The sequence below is a fragment of the Podarcis liolepis genome (assembly GCF_965112155.1).
Source record: "Podarcis liolepis genome assembly, chromosome: 6".
Lineage (NCBI taxonomy): Eukaryota > Metazoa > Chordata > Lepidosauria > Squamata > Lacertidae > Podarcis > Podarcis liolepis.
In genome coordinates this window covers 55629118-55647769 of record NC_139559.1, presented here as the reverse complement: position 1 = coordinate 55647769, position 18652 = coordinate 55629118, and the positions used below count along the sequence as shown (strand labels likewise).

Sequence of the window (18652 nt, the reverse complement as noted above, 5' to 3'; positions counted from 1 at the left end):
AGGAAAAAATTAGGTGTGTCAGTTGTGGCTCTGCAAAATGGCTTTATTTTTGCTTGCTATATGCAATTCAGTTTTCCTGTGCCATTTCCATTGTCACTGTAGTCCAGCATAAGGGGCCCTGACTTTGGAAGAAAGCTTGAAGAAATTATAAGAGAACAAGCCAGGATTGTCACAAATGGCATTGAATTGATGTACTAAATGGCTGAATCTTTTTATTGCACCATGTGTTCCTTCCCCCTGTTTTTGTCTCTTTTCTTTCTCCTTTGTTATCTTCAGCTGCATCAATTTAATTGCTACTTTTTAAGCTAAAAGTTTGACAAATGGAAGTATTTTTTTTTAAATGAGAGTTCGTCCTGTATATATTGCAGATGTCAACCAACATGGCAAAGCATAATAGCCACATGGCAATTAAGAAATAGTGGTGGAATGTTCAGACAAAAGTAAGAACAATTATTTCTTAAAGGTATTTAAAGTGTGGCACTAGTAAGTCATTGTGAGTATGGCAGTGGTTTAACACAGACAAAAAAAAGGAGATTAAGAAGCAACCTTTCACACTGCTGACCACGTATAAAAGCCACAGAAGTTAAAAAACAACACCACCACCTGCTCAAAACCAGTGGCAAGATTGCACCATGAAACCTCTGAAGAAAATGTATTTGTATTCAGCTAAAGGAATCCACTAGAGGGTGTAAGTGAGTAAATTATTTTCTGCATGCAAATGTGCTAAAATGAAAAATTGCTTTTTGTCACAAAGCGGTTCCTAGAGTGAAATATGAAATACTAACCTTCTATACCTGAATTGCCTGGGGGATCTCCAACACATTTGGATAATCAGAGGTTGTGCAAAAGGAAAAACTGTTCGCCCAGGGTTACATTAACATGGGCCTGCATAGAAGATGCGTTGTGAGCACCCCTCTCACCTGTTAGTTCTGCTCACTTGCCAGCTTTGGACTACAATCCTGCATGCAGCTCAACAACACATGTCAGTCCCATTGAAATAAATGAATCTAAAGCACATGCAGCTGTGTGGCAATTCCCCCCGGGGGGAGGGGGTGGTCTGGCAAAAAAATCAATCAATCAATCAATCAATCAATCAATCAATCAATCACATAAATCGCAATCTGTACTGTTGCTCATAACATAGATGTCCACAATTGGAAAATGGAGCAGAACCATTCCATGTATTGTGACAAAACCCACACTAGCTGATTTTTTAAAATGTCAGTGCTGGGATGGCGAAATAGCATCTATCCTACAGCGTCAGTGCCATATCATGACAACACTTGCATAATATACTGGAGTCAGTGTGCAAGATTGGCAGAGCTGTAGCAATGCTGGTGCTGTTAGTGGGACTGCCCAAGTTGTGCTCTGAAGATTCAAAATATGTGTTGGTGTTTTTAAAAAATCGTATTATATCTGGACAAAGAGAGTTGCACTTAAAAAAAAATAAAAGACCTACTCTAGATAATCAGTAGGCAAGATGCATCGAGGAAGATCATGTTGCCATTTTAACAGCATTCTCCTTTTTTGCATTTACTATGCTCAGTTTCTGTGCTATATTCTGATCGTAACTGTAGGTTACGTTTAGATCTTTATTTTAATATAGGGGAAATGATTCAACCGGATACTTCTTAATTAACAATAAAAACCCATCTATGAACAATCACAGTATAATGACATTCTTAGCTGAAGGAAATTTACAGATGTGTGCATCTTCTGCCAATACAATAACAGCTAGTATTAAGCCAAAGAGTTTACTGTAGGAAGCATTCTAGCAAGAGAAACCATTTTATGTACAAATGCGGCGTATCACTCCCACCTCCTACTCCTAAAGCAGAGATCAGCAAACTGTGTCCCTCCAGGTGTTCTGTACCACAGCTCCAACAAGTTCCATCCAGCATGATCAACGGTCATGATGACGGGAGTTGTAGTCCAGTAACATCTGGAATGCCACAAGTTCTCCATCTAAAAAACAATCCAGTCTTTGAAGAAACCAGGAAGGACACATTCACAATAAATTCACATAAAATGATTTTGCCTGTTTGAAAAGTCTTTGCATAATGCTGCTTATTATTGCTTTCAGTGGACTTAAATGTGCCAAATGCTGTGTGCTGGATTAGGACCAATGAATTATCTTTACCCTCTGATTTAGCTAGCCAATTCCCTAACTAAGCATACAGTCATCTGGTCCATAACAAGCAGCCCTTGTTTAGCACAAGCCTTCTTCTATCACTTTAACACCTATGGCTTCTCCCAAAGAATCCCAAAGTTTACCCTTCACAGAGCTACAATTTCCAGTACTCTTAACAAACTGCTGTTTCTAAGATTCTTTGGGGGGGAAGCTATGACTGTTAAAAATGGTATAAGAGGAATTTAAATATTTGGTGCAGATGCTACCTGCGTCCATAGACAAAAACCTAGCATGTTTACCCAGAAGTAAGCCCCACTGTTTCTAACAGTCCTTACTCTCTAGTAAACACGCTTAGTGGGACTTTTGGGGGGTGTATGTTGTGGCTGATTTTATTATGCATGAATCGTGTTATACGGCACAAAGTACATGAGTTGAATTAATATGCTGTTAATACTAAGGCAGGTTTGATTAGCGTCAAGACAGGATAGAGAGGACCATTGGACAAGACACACAACTTCCAGCCTCATGGCAATGCAGTCTGGTGCCCTCCACATGTTTGAGCTCCAACTTTCACAGTCCCAGTCAGTATATGCTGGCTAGGGCTGATGGGAAGGTTACTCACAAGAACTAGATTTTGGGATAGTTTCCCTCCTGTGGTCATCTTGATGATGATGCTCAACCACTATGGTCTCATGCTTTAATAATACATCATCTTAGGCATCTGAGCTACCGAACAACTATTAAGAAGCTTTAAAACTTACAGACATCCCTGATTGCTCCCTTGAATTGGCAGAGGAACAACAAAGCATAGCTAGCATGTTACATTAATTTTGTGTTCTCTTTAGGTATGTGTAGATACTCTAGAGGTAAACTGGCTTTCAGTTACCACAAATAACCTCTTCTTTCTCCCTTTGGGCCATCACAAGGCATGAATGGAAAGGTCATGGGTGGAAAAAAGGGGAGAGGGAAGAATGAATGAATGCTTTTATGCCGTGTGACGGACCAAAGGAAGAAAGAAGTGGTGGTTATGTTGTGCATTCTAATATCATTTATTCTGTTGCCTTGCTTCCTTCAAATTAATGAAGTTTCCTCCAAAATATGATAGAAATTTGTTCCTGGTATGCTAATGGTATGGTAATGGTGGGTCAGTGATGCTTCACTGAAATATTTGTTGTAGTGGTTTTGTTCCACCAGCTAATCCATCATGTGGTCCATTTTGGTTTAAATGGTTGAGATCTCTGTGGTCCAAGATAAGCTAGAGACAGGCAGGTCATTTATGGGTCTTTAACCTCCCTTAAATTGATTAGGTGACAGCTACCATATAGACTACTAGCCATTTATAGCGCAACTGCTCCCTTCAGTTAACTATAGATTCAAGATAAAAAAATTCCTTCCAGTAGCACCTTAAAGACCAACTAAGTTAGTTCTTGGTATGAGCTTTCGTGTGCATGCACACTTCTTCAGATACACTGAAACAGAAGTTGTCAGATCCTTCTATATAGATTCAAGAAGAAAGATGTAGTGCAGACATTAGATGCCATGATAAGGACAGATCCTGCTCAGTATTACAAATAGTGACCCATATGCTAGTGAGGCAAAGCAGCTGATAGGCACACCTTCTTCAGGGCTGTGGACTGCAGGGTTTGCACAAAGGAAAATGGCTTCTTTTCAAGCATCAACAGCACCAGATGGTGCCTTTTGTAGCACAGCCAGTATGGCCTGGGCTGAAACAATCAAGAGAATGAAAGCTGCTTGCAGCTCCTGGCACCTCAATTCCATGGTATTTGGATTTGTCTAAAATAAACTGACAATGAGACAAATAGACCCAATATTATGGAACACATTAATAATGTGTTCTGTTAAATAATATTTTTTTTGAAAAAGTGAATTGTTAAGCCTATTAATAACTGCTAAATGACAGAAAAAAACCAGCTCCAACTATTATGTGGCCATATGGCTATGTGGAGAAATTAACATTTGCCACCAAAATGTCATATATCTTTTGCCCATCCTGAGGCTAAATTTAATAAACTCACTGTCACCAGCCCTATCACAAAGTTTGTGAAGGAAGAACATGCTGGTTTTCTTTTGGTTGAAACTTGCAGTAGAAATGACTTTGTTGAGAGCGTCCATGTTGACGATCTCAGAGAAGCACTCAAATGGGACAGGCCCAAGACCCACCACACTCCACATCCTGTTTCCTACAGTGGATAATCTCTTATGCTATTGCTCCCTACGCCTTCTAAACCTCAGAGCAGCCATGTCAGCTAGGTGCTGTCACCGCATCTTCTGGTACCAAATTCCACACTTTTATTATGTGTTTTGTGAAGAAATCTTTCCTTTTATCCTTCATCTCCTGCTAATTTATTTCATTTGATGATCCTGAGTTATACACTTCCCCGAAACTCGCCACATCCCCATCTCAGTGACCACACTGCTGCTGTAGTGATGGGGGCACCACTGCCTCAAAACCTTTCAAAAGCCACCACTGTTCTAAACTAATAATTCCCAAATACATTAGATTGTTCTGGGGTAAATTTTTGAATACAGAAAACAAAAATAAAAATGAGGAAAATATAGGAGTCTGAAACAGTTCCGCCTTTCTTTTTAGAATAATGTCATTCAGTCCTCTGAATAAATTGAGAGCCCCCCTAAACAGACTTAGGACTCAGCTATACAGCTTCAAATGAAAAGTTGTAAGTGTGTTGTGAAGGGCAATATACAAAAGTGACACTAGGTGACGATGGTGAGCTATGGCAAATTCAATATATTTTTCAAAACGTTTTTTTAAAAAAGCATTTTCACAGTGTTTTTTATATGTGTGTATATTCGACCTTTGTCTTCCCAATGAAAGTAAACCATATCAGTACCACAGAAAACTGTAAGGGGTGTTCTCTGCTTGAATGATAGGGCAGCGAAGTTGAACATGATGCAAGAGTCATGTGGTTCTCCTAGAATGGCAGGCATCCTTGAACAATGGTTCCAGTACAGACTTCCCTAGTTATTGTGGTGCACACCTTGTGTCTTATTATATGGATCCAGAATCAATGTTCAGTTTCAAGTCACACAACGTGAGATTATGTAATATCTATCTTGTTATTAGGCCTTTTTGGAGCTCTATTTCTATTTGGTTTGAGCTTTCAGGGACAGCAGAAGACATCTAAGAGCTAACCACTCAACCCTGTAACACCTCATAACATCAGCAGAAGGCAGGGGAAGAAACAAAAGAACAGGAACCTGTGGCCATCCTGATGTTGTTGGACTCCCAACCCCCATCACCGAGCATGCTGGAGAAGAATGATTGAATCCAACAACATCTGGAGTGCTACAGGTTTCACATATCTGTTCTAGAAGATAATAATAATAATAATAATAATAATAATAATAATAATAATAATACGGGACGCGGGTGGCGCTGTGGGTAAAACCTCAGTGCCTAGGACTTGCCGATCGCATGGTCGGCGGTTCGAATCCCCGCGGCGGGGTGAGCTCCCGTCTTTCAGTCCCAGCTCCTGCCCACCTAGCAGTTCGAAAGCACCCCTAAGTGCAAGTAGATAAATAGGTACCGCTTCATAGCGGGAAGGTAAACGGCATTTCCGTGTGCTGCGCTGGTGTAGGCTCGCCAGAGCAGCTTTGTCACGCTGGCCACGTGACCCGGAAGTGTCTCCAGACAGCGCTGGCCCCCGGTCTCTTAAGTGAGATGGGCGCACAACCCTAGAGTCGGACACGACTGGCCTGTACAGGCAGGGGTACCTTTACCTTTAATAATAATAATAATAATAATAATAATAATAATAATAATAATAATAATAATAATAATAATAATAATTTATTATTTATACCCCGCCCATATGGCTGGGTTTCCCTAGCCACTCTGGGCGGCTTCCAACAAAACACTAAAATACAATAACCTATTAAACATTAGAAGCTTCCCTAAACAGGGCTGCCTTCAGATGTCTTCTAAAAGTTTTGTAGTTATTTTTCTCTTTGACATCTGGTGGAGGGCGTGCCACTACCGAGAAGGCCCTCGTAACTTGGCTTCTCGCAGCGAGGGAACCACCAGAAGGCCCTCGGCGCTGGACCTCAGTGTCCGGGCAGAAGATCACGGGAGATACTGCTCTGAGGAATTTCACTAGAGCAATATCCTGTTATATTCTAGAACACATCATGGATTTATACCAACATCTTCAAATGAGCAGAGCATTCTGCTGCAGAGCATTGTGTTGCCAAGATACATAGGTTACATTATGTACGTTACTGGTGAGAAAAGAAGGGTCATATAGCAGACTCTTCCATTGTAGTGCCTTGCTGAGATGGCATTTCAGAGTAGATGTTCATTGTAGGAGACTGACTGTGATTTTCAGGACAAAGCCAACATAGAGATGGGAGACAGATTTTGAACAAAATTCTGAGAATGAAGAAGCCATTTTGTCTGGAGTAAGCTAATTGGAAAGCTGTTTCTTGTGAGATAGGGCTCTGGAGAAATGGTGATTTTGTACCTTTGGGAACTTTTCTCTCACTTTGGTCTGCCTTTTCCAGTATTATTGAATGCTTTCTAGGCACTTTCCTCTTTAGGTAATCCGCTTAGATTTGTAATTATAAAAGAGAAGTTCATTATCAATTCATATGAAAATATTGTGTTTGTGCTGTTTTTTAAAAAGATATAATCACAGCATGACCATTTAGAGAAAACAAAGGATATGACAGTTCCCCACACAGATTACTCACCTATAAACAGATGGATCCTCATGGATCTTTCCCCCACTCACTAAAGATCAGTAAGAAGACATCAGTTTTTGTATTTGTCACATGCAGAGGTGTTTCCACTCCACTGCGGTTCGTCGTCTGCTGAAAACTTCTGTGTCAAAATTACTTAACTTACATAACTAATTACGTAAATTATGTCAGCATGACTCTATTCCACACTATTCATCTCAGTGTAAAGGAATGGAAAGGTAAAGGGGTGATGCAATCAATTACAAATTGTTTGCAGATGGAAAGCAAGAACATTAGTGAATACTGATCATATTCCTTGCAATGATTTCTGTTCTAAACAAGGGATAAATAAACGAACATTGGCACTTTCTGCTCCTATTTCTGTTTTCATTTGACTTATCCAAAATACCTACTCTTTACCTCCATGTGTGCACATGAGCACAGGCATCAGCAAGGCAGTGTGGAGAATGGATGGTTATGTGCACCTCCTGCATTGGACATCTTTCCCTTGGATGGAGCTTGCATAACTTTACTGAGCAGAAGAAGAGGGTCAAATGAGGACCTGGGAAAAAGTGGCAGCAGGGTTCAGTTGAGCCCCATGGGGATTGCTCTGTGCAGGGACATGGGACGTACATAGCAATACCGTATTTACTCTAACGTAATGCACACTTTTTTTTGCCAAATCGCATCATGAAAATTAGGGTGTGCATTAGATTCGATGGCACATTTACATTCACTAGCAAATCCTTTTTTGGTTTCAAGGTTTTCAAAATGGAAGTGTGCATTAGATTCGATGGCACATTAGATTTGTGTAAATATGGTAGATTGCATCCCTGAATATCCCTTGAATGTAGATTTTTAAAAGAAACATTAGCTAGAACTTTTGAAAAAATAATATTGTCTTACTAATACAATTTAAGAGCATTTATATATATTTTCCACTTCACCATCTGCACTGTCTCTACCCCCTCCTTGCACAGTGTCCAAATCCAAGCCTAAATTACTCATGCGTTTTCAGATTCTTTTGACAAAGGAGGAAAAACATTTTTGTATGTCAAAAAATGACTTATTTAAGGGCAATTTGTGACACACCCACCCCTTGGCATTTGTGTACCTGTTTTGAATCATGAAGCCCTGTGCTTGTTCAAGTGACCTTGCCATGCCTCCCATCAGTACATGATGACATACAGTATACTATTTACTATAAAGCATTTTGTTGGCTTTCGCCATCTCATGCATCACAGTGCAACGTCAGCCCATTTGCTACATGGCATCTGATTTGGCACAGAGATCCATTTACAGAACTGTTGCCAAAGATGGAGGCAGAATCAGCAACAGCTTTGGCAGCTCATGGGCAGCTTGACTGGAAATGTAGTTGGCGATGAGGGAAGGATCTGGCCTTTTTTGATAATTTGCTGAATGTGATCTGATGATGATGAAGTCTACCCAACTGAAATTGCAAATTTTAGTATGACAAATGGAACCATGAAAATTTGGCACAGCCTCTTGAGTTTACGCCACCATTTAAAGATTGTGGGGAGGCAGAGGTGCTGCAGGAGACTCACCCTCTGAATCAGAGGATAGTTGCAAGACTGTGGCGTCTGGCTGGAAGAGCCCTAACTGAGGTCCGGGTGGTTCTCTCCCCACTCCCCGGAAGGATCCTGAACCTCATCCTCATCAGAGTCCTCTGCCATGTACTGCAGGGTCCCCAAATTGTAGGTCATGACAGCATAAACTTGTTTACTAGGGACTGCATATCTACAGTGTGTGCGTTCTGTGTATTTTTTTATGAATTGAATGTAGTTTTGTATGAATGTGTCGATTTTATAATGTATCTACGTCAATGATTTTAAATGCAAGGTCACCTGGAGAGTTTTGTTTAACAAGCTACTAACAAGTCTAGCTAATAATAATAATAATAATGTATACAAATATAAGAGCAGTTATCCAGCCTTATGCTGTTCCTGCAACTTTTGAGTTTGGGGCAATTGCCTGTGGCAGTGAAAAGCAAGCGTTCTTTGTTTTTGTTAGCAGGCTTTTGATATTGGGCATTTGTTGTGAAGACTTCCCCTGCTGTCATTTCCCAATGCTAGAATTATCTATTTCCTTTTGCTTTCTCTCAAATAGCTTCCATTTTCTCCTTCCAGAATCCTGGATGGTGTTTGGACACATAGACATTTGATAATGCCCTGTAAACTCTTGTAATAAGGGATATATGGTTTATGTCATCAAGACAAAAGAACAAGAAGGAATTAAATTGGATCTAAGAAGTGATTTGTTTTGCCAGAAAGGCAGTGTGAATTGGCAAGCAAAGACAAAGATAGAGTGATTACCTATGAGGTTGGAAACATACTAATCAACCCGAGCAAAGCAGCCTCAGTTCAGGTTGATAATTATCAAGTGTTTGACCTCCTTGTTGACCTGGCCAAGGAAATAAATCTACACAAGTTGAAGGGGTGCAAATGAGGAGATTACAACATTCAGCAGGGAAACAGGGCAGTTTGCAATTCAGAGGCACACAAGTAAAAGTGAATTGTTTAGAATAAATACTCCACAGTTAGAGGAATGAAAAAGTTAGGAATGGAGGGGGAGATGGAAGGAGGCAAAACAAGCAGCAGGAGGCAGGGAGGAGTGAAGGAGAAGTAGCAGTTTATGCACATCTCCTTGAAGACGGGGCTTCTAGTAATGGGGTTCAAACAGAGGAAGGTCTGACAGATAACATTTGAATTAATTCAACATGGAACAAGCAGCTGCACTGAAAGAATATATTGGTCTCATGGAACTGACAGATTTGTCTGGAAACTGGAGGTAAAAAAACTACTACTCTCCATTGTGAAAAGATAATGGAATACAAAGCCGTTTCTTCAAAAGTGGCTTCAAAAGCTGCTCAAAAATACTGTTCATTATTATAGACATGCTCCTGTATTGTGAAAGAACAGCCTTTAAAAGACACGAACTTTTTCTGGGCCAACAGGAGCGAGAAACTGAAAAACAAATGGGACTGTGCCTTTCTTTTTAATGTGGACCCCAGGTCTACCTCTGCTTCCTGCTGCTGTTGCAGCTCCTCTTCTTCACAACTGCAAGGGAGTTGTTATTCCTGCCCCTCCCTCTCTTGTCAGCACCCCCAGGAACTGATCTGGCTGAGTGTAGGTGGCACCTGGCAGATGCTCTGCATGGACCCCAAAAGCTTTCTTTTCTGCCTCTGCCAGGCCAGCTGTACCTTGATTCCAACAAGTCACAGCTGGTGACTTAATAGACAGAAATGCAACCTGGACCATTGCTCCACTATCTCTGACATGGAGATCTCACAGGGAAAGCTATACTTGAAGAAGCGGAATATTTACAGGTGCCAGTAAATTATGTTTACAGGGTGCTACAACTCCAGAAAGAGCTAGATTCTGTGATGTCTAATGGCTGGAAACTTGAGCAGCTACTAGCACCAGATCTTCCTGTCTCTGTGGGAGTGAAGCCCAAGCTGAATTTCTGTGTGTCACCATCCCTAAGGAGATGCATACTACTCCACATGGCATATGAGCCCAGTGAGAAGGGACACGATCTTGAAGGTGCGAGGCTCAAAGGTGTAATTGCTCCAGTGCTGAACATTGGAAAGCTTTTCTTTCCAATTGTTTCACAAATAAGCTTGACAACATGATTAAGTCACGGGTGTTAATCTGGATTTTGAATCCTTTTGAGGTGATGTAGGTGGAGCAGGTTGCTTGTGAATGCCTGTCTTGTCCTGCTGTGAAAGGGTTTGTGTTGCCTCAGGTGTTGGCCTGTGCTGATCTTAACCCTACAAAGAATCAGCCCTACTCCAGGTCCTCCTGCTGAAGAGATGAAGCCTTTGGGCATGCAAAGGTGGCAGTTGGCTAAGCACAGTGCTTTAGGGATGCTCAATCATAGCAGCAGAGTCAGGCCATTGCTCCATCTAGGTCAGTATTGTCTACTTTAGGGATCTGCTTCGAGCATGCCCCAAACTTGGATCTTAGCGTGCAGGAATTCTTATTTTATACAATTTTTGTCATGTGACAAAGACACATTAGAGCAGAAGCAGCAAAGCAGGCCAGGAAGTGCTGGGACTGCACAATCATTTGTTCCTACTAAAGTTATTCAAGCCTAACTGCTAACTGTTGAGTCATTCTGACACGTGACTTAGCAACCAGTTTCACTTTGTGCTCTCTGTAAGATTTCAGTCAGAGTCTGTCTGCCTCAGCTGTGAACAGAGTCAGTATGTAATCTCAGTCAAACTGTTTGGAACCATGTTGTTTGTAAAGAAGTTTATTTTAACTCAGTAAAGCTTTTATTCTTTAAAACTCTGCATTATTAATTTACGCTGCGCGTCAATTCCCCGCCCCCCAACAATGAATGCACCAACACATCTCCCATTGGTGGTTTATTCCGTTCTATGTTCACACTTTCCCCCTCCTGAAGGCATTTTGGTGTATAGTTTAGATGTGTAGCCAGAGCCAGCTCTACCATTAGACAGAGTGAGGCAGGTGCATCAGGTGGATGATTCTGAGTGTCATGAAAGGGCAGCAAAAACTTATTAATTCATCATTATTCTGTTTTCTTCGAATAAGCAGGAGATGTGTTTCATTTTTCATTTTTGGTTTTTTGCCTCAGGTGCCTAAATAACCTGGCTGGCCTTAGGTATTATTATGCAACCTGATTTTTGTGTGACATTTGCTTTTCCACATCAGGAAGCAAAATGTCTTGGGCCAGCTCTGTGAGCAGCATATAGTATGTAAAAAGTAGAAATCAGTATCCCAAAGCATTTCCCTCTTGTACCAAAAGGCCTCCAGCAAGGATTGTAAAAGCATAGGTGGAGAATAATATTTTAAAAGCAAAGCCACATATACATTAATTATTAAAAGCAAATTATAATATGGAACTCTTAAAACCTCAACATCCAGCTCAGCTCTGGTTATCAAGTGGCAGGGTGGAGAAGAAAACAATACTATGGCACATCTATTGTAGTGCAAGGCAAAATATTATAAAAACCAGAGTTTGGCATCCAGTATTATAAATGCCCCAAAGCTACTGAAACTGTAGAAGAAGCCCCTGGGAAATTGCAATGGCTAAGATACAGCCGGAGTACGTGGAGTATAAATAAATAAATAAATAACCTTCTAAAATTCACTGGGGTATAGAGTCAAATATTTATTTCAATGATATTTGAAGTGGATATATATATATATATATATATATATATATATATATATATATATGCACGCCTCTAGGGATAAAGCAAATAGCTCCATTTACTCTAACCGTTTGATTAAATTCCCAAAGTAGCAAAGTCACTGGGCAACACTAATAAAGTTTGTAGCTATGTAAGCTAAAATAATGATTAGCGTAATCAAGTCTAATGCTTCAAGGCATAAGTTGATCATCTGTGGAAATCAGGAAGAAAATTTTCTTTCCCCGTTCAGCAATGGATAATTTGCTTGGCATGTTCTGTAGCTTTTTATTTCACCGCCTTCCAAGCACCAGGTATTAGTTACCATTGTATTAATGTGGCTGCCTCCCACTGATAAGAATAACTACAACAATACGTTGCATCAGAAATCATATTTAGCCTATGCTAATTGTGTTTCTAGAATGGACAAACCAAAAGCTAACAAATGCTGTTGCTGCAAATGCAAGTAGGAAATAAGGCTCGGTGCACTGGAGGATATGAACAGAATTACCTAGTTAATGCTATCTTCATCCCCACCCATGATATGCTGATAAGAACTAGTCTTCCTCTGGCTGGTTCTCATACAGCATGTATCAGGGGAGTTGAGCCTGGTGCCTTCCAGACTCCAACTCCCATCATCCCTGACCATTGGCTATGCAAGTTGGGGCTGATAGGATTCCCTTCAGCATCAGGCCTTTCAGACACTGGCAGAGAGCAACAGACACCGGCTGCCACTCCTTGGCTATCAGAAAGGGTATAAAAGGTAAAGGTAAAGGGACCCCTGACCATTAGGTCCAGTCGTGACCAACTCTGTGGTTGCGGAGCTCATTTCGCTTTATTGGCCAAGGGAGCCAGCACACAGCTTCCAGGTCATGTGGCCAGCATGACTAAGCCGCTTCTGGCGAACCAGAGCAGCGCACGAAACACCATTTACCTTCCCACTGGAGCGGTACCTATTTATCTACTTGCACTTTGACGTGCTTTCAAACTGCTAGGTTGGCAGGAGCAGGGACTGGGCAACGGGAGCTCACCCCGTCACGAGGATTCGAATCGCTGACCTTCTGATTAGCAAGTCCTAGGCTCTGTGGTTTAACCCACAGCACCACCCGCGTCCCTTCAGAAAGGGTATAGCATTTATTAATTTGAAACATCTGCATAGCCATTGTTCACTTCAGATTCCAGAGCAGTGTACAACAATATGCATGCTCTCACAAAATCAAATAACATTGGCAGCCCCACCAGAGTAGGGGACTGCATCTGATGTGCTTCCCAAAGGGCAGCGGTCTCAGACGACCCTTTACTGCTTGAAGAGTTTTGGGATCAGACGCTACATCTCCAAAAACTCAGTATCTTTTGCTAAATCAGGCCACATTTAACACATTTGACTTTTGATCTCAAGTGTTCATGTTGAATACCAGCTGGGCTGTGTCTCACAGTATTATTCAGCTGACAGTAAAGCTTCTTTTAGCAAAAGGCGGAAGGAATTTCTGGCAGTTTCCCCATCTGAGCCGTCCTATATCTATGGCAGAGGGCTGGGAGGTATGGGGGGGGGCTGCAACAGGAGAGGGAATCACTGGCAGTGGCTACCATCCTTCTTCTGTTGACAGAAGCCTTGTTGTCAGCTGAGCAACATGACTGGATATAATCCATTAACTGTAGTATGGGTTTTTTTTACAAGGATACTCAAAATTATTTTAAAATATCAAGTAAACTGGAGCTTGGGTCAGGGGTGGGAGAAATGTGGTTCCTCAATTATTGAACCCCAGCTCTCAACAGCTACAGCCCAAACAACCCATGGTCAAGGATGACAGGACTTGCAGTCCAACAAAATTAGGAGGGCCACATGCTTGGCTTAGACAATTTAAAGCGTCTAGATAAATAAACATGCTTTGGAATGGCAAGGAGCTTGCCATTAGGCTTGCCATTGCGAGCCCCTTCCTTATCCTTAGGAAGGGGCTTGCAAAACTGGGTACCACTACTGAAAAGCTGTCTCCCTTGTGGCTGAATAACCACAGAGAAGGCAATTGTAGAAAGACTTTGACAAAAGATAGTATGACATGGGCATCTGCTGGCATTGTTTTCTGAAACTAAGCAGGCATATTTTGCAGGTATCTTGTTCAAGATAATTATTAGAATTGGGAAAAGTTCAATAAACCAGGCAAAAAAACACAACGGGGGGGGGGAGGGGGGAGGATCTGGATTGTGAATCTGCTATAAAGAGAAAGTTTGTGTGGCTACATGCTATTTTCAAGATAGAGAAACTATTGCAAATAAACCTTTGTTTCTATAAGGACCTTTGAAAATTTAAAACTTTAGCCTTTTTCTTTTCTCTTTTTCTTTTCTTTTCTTGGAAATACACAACATATGAGTCCAATGGGCCATCTAACCCAGCACCCTGTTTTTACAGTGGCCAACCAGTTGCCGATGTGAAGCCCTCATGAAGGACCCTTGTGGAATGCACACTCCCCACTTGGATTCCAGCAAAATGGTATTCAGAGGCCACTTGTAAGTAAGAAAGGTTGCTTTCATTTTTCAGCATGCAGAGTTATTAGACCAAGGTTTGGCAGTAAATATAAAACTGCTGTATAATGATAGAAACAAATACCAGATCCTTCATTTTTTATTCTTATGTATGTGGTGTACACTAATGGACTAAATGCATTCTTAAATACTGCTGCCAATTCCTCCCCCCACTTTCAATGGGACGTTTATGACTGCCCTTTGTTTAAGTGCACATTAACAAATAATGATGTTTCAAGGGCTATTAAGATAATCATCTAAGTGCAGAAATGGCATTTGAGGCTATCGCATCTCAAAATGGCTGAACAGGATGTGATGGGTGCAGGCATCTTTGCACTCTAAAAGTTAGCAAGCGTACCCAAAGGAAACAAAATGAGAACATTGGAAGCAATTTGTATGTTGTGCACAGAAGCTGTCTACACCCTCCTAAAAGAGAGTGGAAGAAAGGCAGAAGAGTAAAAAGAGCAGGAATAAAGAGATGAAAAGAGTCCAGCTGATCTAAAATAAAAGGTGCAAAATGAAGGGGATGAAGAAATGAACCACCTTCATAATGAGGCAAACTAAGTTGCTTTCCTCGGGCAGCAGCAGAAGAGGTGGTGGCAGCAGCCCATCTGCCACTGCCCTTCCCACTGACTCCTGCCCTTCCGTCTCCAAGCTACATTTTGGGGTCAGGGCTGTGCTCAGACTCCGAGCTAAGATGCGCAATGTGTGGTCTATCCTTTCCTCCATTTTCTTCCACTGCGCTGTTTTGCCCTTTTCCTGGCTTCTTCCAGTTGTTTGAAAGGAGAGAGGAAAAGGGAGGGGGAGAGCAATATGGTGGTAACAAAACTAACAGCATGATTGCTGTGGCAAAAGAAGCATTATTGTTGGTGTGACGACATCCCCTATCTTGAATTACCTGGGGATGCTGGCTGCAGCAGAAATTGTGTGCCTGATTGCCCATCATCACCTGCACAGACCACACTGTGTTTTGGGCTGGCCAGCTGCAGTGGCAGGAGCTGTGGTTCTTGTCTAGTATGATTGGTCAGCAGTCACCTGGTGATAGTAGTAGTATGCTTCGTTCTTCTCCCTGTGCTGATGAGTCAGCCCATTTACACCAGAACCAGGTTAGTTGGTTAAGCAAGTTGCAAGGGCCAGGTGCCGCCACCCTACCACCCCCCACCCCCCAATATCTGACTCCCATAAACGGATAGGGCAACATTACTTTGGGTCAAATCAGGCCACAACTTTACTGATTACAGGTGTAAAGGTTTTGGCATAGGCATTGGGTATGACCATTGACAACCATCCCACTTGCTGGATGTACACCTTGTAGACATCAATCAAAGGTGAGGGGGTCCTATGACATACATCAAGTAAGAACCCCAACTCTTTCCAGACCCCTTTAACATGATACCCCAAAGTCTGGAGGGGCAGGCAACAGTTACAACATTTTGGGGCATTGTGGACAGTGCCAGTGAAAAGGCTCAGCAGCAGCAACCACCAACACTCCCTTTGGAAAAAAGAAATAAGCTGCACTATTGCCACCGCTGAAGGTGAGCATCACCTTTTAAGACACTGTTGGATAATTTTTCTTCCCCAGGATAAATCTGGTGAAACGGTACCTCTCCAACCCCATAATTTCTCTAAGCAGAAATAGGTGGCTAATTTTGCGAGGCCATTTGCACAAGCTCTAGCGCCATACGACTTTTGCACAAGGAAGAAACCCCTGGGCCAAATCCATCCTTATTTTGACTGCCAAGCAACAAAAGAGTAAGCATGCAATCGTATAAACAGATAGCTGATAGTAATACTCACTGAAAATAGTGGACCTGAATTTTGAGTAGGCATGTATAGGTAAGATTGCACTGTAGTCCCTCACTTGGCCAATGGTGATCACAAGCACCATTGTAAATGTTGTGTTTTGAGATTCTGATCATAAGATCTCTCTGATCATAAGTTCTCTCTCTCCCTCTATCACACACACACATCTTTCTCTCAACCTTCCACTCTAATATGTATATATTTCTCTCACTTGGTAAGGTACCAGGCACTCACTGCATGCCCCAAATTCTGCCAATGTCTTATTGCACACATTAGGCAGCCCCCCAATACAGTTAGTTGTGATTTTTTAAAAATCGACACAAATACCAGGCATATGATTCTCTTCTTATCCACGGCATTTGTTTATACCATAGGAAATGAGCTGATGTTTTATTTTGTTCCCAGAACCCTTCAGTAGTAATCTGTATCAAGCGAAGCAACAAAATTCACAAGAAGCAAGACTGAGCTCAGTCAAAAAGTCATTTATGACTCAATTCAATGCTTCAGCTTTCTAAGGGCAGCAGCAAATGTCAGCATGGTTACAGTCTGGAAACTCATCACTTGACATCAGGAAAGAATGGTGACCTGCTCAATAATGGAAGTTCTTTCTCGCCTTCCTTGATGGAATGGCACAAAGCAATGTGAGGAGTTTACTGGGCTTCACCTTGGCATTTGAAGAAAGAAAAGAAACGGTCTCTGCCCAAACTGTGTTAAATTAGGGGCCCCATACAGCCCTGCCTGCGAAAAGCAGAAGGTGCAGGAAAAAGGAGCGGCGTTCCTGACATAAAACAGGCCATCTTCTGGAGGGGGAAGGGTTAATGAAACATTGATGCCCTTTGTGGGAAAAGGAGGCCTGAAAGCTGGCAAAGCCACTTGTCAGGAAAACTGAAGAAATGAGAAAAGCTCTCATGGAGTGTGACTTTTTGTCACCATTAACCTCCTACCACATGCTAAAGCAGATGGGATTTCTCTGAGCTTTTGCCAAACACTGAGTTCATAAGAGACTGGAAATAAAAAGCTCAGCACCAAATGCAGCCAATGATAACAGCGAGCTTATTCTCGCACATTTCAGTGCTTGTAAAATAAAGGCAATTGCTCCCAAAGTAACTGCAAGTAGCAAGCCTCATATCAGCTTTGTTCTCACAATCTTTTTTCTTTCTTTCCCCTAGTCCACAATTCAGTTTTTAGCACTGTTCTCCGCTGTCTAATGGTGCCTTCCACGTTGTTTTTTTAAACAATGGACTACAATTCCCATCATTCCAAACTATTGAACATGCTGGCTGTGGCTTATGGAAGTTGTAGTCCAATAACTTGTGAAGGGAACCACATCAGCTACCCCTGCTGTAAGGACCCATAGTGGGCTTATATTCAAAGTAGCACAAAGTCACTCACTCCATGAGCTCAAATATTTCTGCTTGTGCAATGGAACTTCCTCTCCTTTCTTTCCCCATGCACTCCCCAAAGCTATTTTGGGGGGTCCCCACACAACCCTTCAGAGCAGATTTGGGAGAATGTGAAGGGGAAGAGAAAGGGACAAGTTCCTCTGTGCACTAATGGAACAAGGGCATTGGATACCTCCAGCTGAGTCCTGTTGAACTCGTTGGTTGCCACACTGTAGTGGACTGTCTTTGGCTTTAAAGGTTGGGTAGGATGACACCCACACTGAAACATGGAAGGTTACATTCAGGGCACACAAACCTCAAACAAGGCATGTGAAACCTCAAGTACTGAAACTTATTAATGCAAAAGTGTGTAGCCTCATGTAACCAACATGCTTAGCTCTACTTAATGTACAAAGGGGTTAAGACTATAGAGTAAGCATTCATACCAGACCTAGATAGGTCACACACCCTCACCTTGAGAAGAAGGGTTACCAAAGCCTTTGTTTATTCTCTTCCACCATGTGAATCTGGCCAGAAAGGACGTCTGAGCTAAATGCTCCAAGCTTAGACTGCATGGCTTTGTCAAGCCATCTTTCTGTTTCTATACAAATAATTAAGAAACTCTTACCTTTTTGAAACTAAGTTAAACTCCACGGCTTTTCTTGCTGCTGTATGGAAAAGCACAAGAATCTGACCTTTGAAGCATTTGTAAGTAAACAATTTTAACTTACCACATGTGTGCTTTTTTTCTATGCTAAAAGAAGAAGAACAAAATGGTAACTTTGGAAAGATATTTAGAAGGCAATATTTTAAAGGTCTAACAGCCCATATTTCCACTCTTTACTTTGCTGAATGTTTTGTGATTTTAAATCTCTGCTGGAGCTTTCTCTCACTAAGAGAATATTTGCCCCAAACCTAGATCTT

General features: G+C 41.7%; 1 long non-coding RNA gene across 4 annotated transcripts in view; it reads left to right on the top strand.

Moving 5' to 3' along the window:
• Positions 1-18652, top strand: part of LOC310709731 — a 93942-nt gene that overhangs the window by 5286 nt on the left and 70004 nt on the right. Inside the window, exons 1-2 of one of the 4 annotated variants that reach the window (XR_014527648.1) lie at positions 9826-10410; positions 14431-14528. This is a non-coding gene — a long non-coding RNA (uncharacterized lncRNA). Of the gene's footprint in view, positions 1-9825; positions 10426-10791; positions 11073-14430; positions 14529-18652 lie in introns of those variants that run through there. The other 3 variants (XR_014527649.1, XR_014527650.1, XR_014527647.1) reach the window with 3 other exon arrangements.